This window comes from Colobus angolensis, unplaced genomic scaffold, assembly GCF_000951035.1.
Source record: "Colobus angolensis palliatus isolate OR3802 unplaced genomic scaffold, Cang.pa_1.0 Scaffold96, whole genome shotgun sequence".
Taxonomy (NCBI): Eukaryota; Metazoa; Chordata; class Mammalia; order Primates; family Cercopithecidae; genus Colobus; species Colobus angolensis.
Window position 1 is genome coordinate 2173479 of NW_012123598.1, and position 1329 is coordinate 2174807.

Sequence of the window (1329 nt, forward strand, 5' to 3'; positions counted from 1 at the left end):
CATATCCCCTGTGAGGTGTCCTTGATTTCTCTACTACAATAATCACTCCTTCCCTGGAATCCTGCAGCTGTTGTTCATTTTCAGCAAATAACCCTAACAAGCAATATTCTGCGGTTTTAAACGATTTCACACACATTCTGCTCATTGAATTGGGGCCTGAGGTCACTCAACTAGTTCTAATCCAGGTTGGAACCATGATTGGAACCCAGTAGGAGAGCCGCACTCCAGACTCGTGCTTCTGTTTTAGCATACATGGCTCCCAATCGAAGGAGCAAAATGTGTGAAATCACTTAAAACAGATTATAATTATGGCTCTTAAGTTAAACTCTGAGTCTCACTTTTTTCTCCATCTGAAACACAGGTGTAGCAACAGTTCCTACGGCCTGCAGTTGGAGTCATGCATGCCCAGCACAGACCAGGTGAGCTCTTCTTCCGTCTTTCCAACAACCCTGGAGCCCCCTTTTTTCTCCTCAGAGAAAGAAACGGGTGGCCGGGCGAGGTGGCTCACACCTGTGACCTCAGCATTTTGGGAGGCCGAGGCAGGTGGATCACAAGGTCAGGGGTTTGAGACCAGCCTGGCCAACATGGTGAAACCCTGTCTCTACTAAAAATACAAAAATTCGCCAGGCATGGTGGCGGATGCCTGCAGTCCCAGCTATTCGGGAGGCTGCGGCAGGAGAATCGCTTGAACCCAGGAGGTGGAGGTTGCAGTCAGCCGAGATTGCGCCACTGCACTCCAGCTTGGGTGACAGAGCGAGACTCCATCTCAATCAATCAATCAGTAAATAAAATAAAATAAAAAATACAATATAAATAAGAAACGGGGGCCGGGCGCGGTGGCTCATGCCTGTAAGCCCAGCACTTTGGGAGGCTGAGGCGGGCAAATCACGAGGTCAGGAGATGGAGACCATCCTGGCTAACATGGTGAAACCCGATCTCTATTAAAAACACAAAAAATTAGCCGGGCGAGGTGGCGGACGCCTGTAGTCCCAGCTACTCAGGAGGCTGAGGCAGGAGAATGGCGTGAGCCCGGGAGGCGGAGCTTGCAGTGAGCCAAGATTGCGCCACTGCACTCCAGCCTGGGCGACAGAGCGAGACTCTGTCTCAAAAAAAAGAAAAAAGAAAAAAGAAACGGGGACTCAAAGAGACGAAGTCACTTTTTCAAGGTTATGTTGCTCCTGAAGCTAAGAATGCCTGCCTGCCGTGTCTCCCACCCCACCCCGCACACACCTCCAAGCCATCCTATTGATAAGGTTGCATACCTGGCTGTCTTTTCATTTCCCCGACGCAGTTTGTAATTCTGCATTTCTTTTTTTTTTTTTTTTTTTT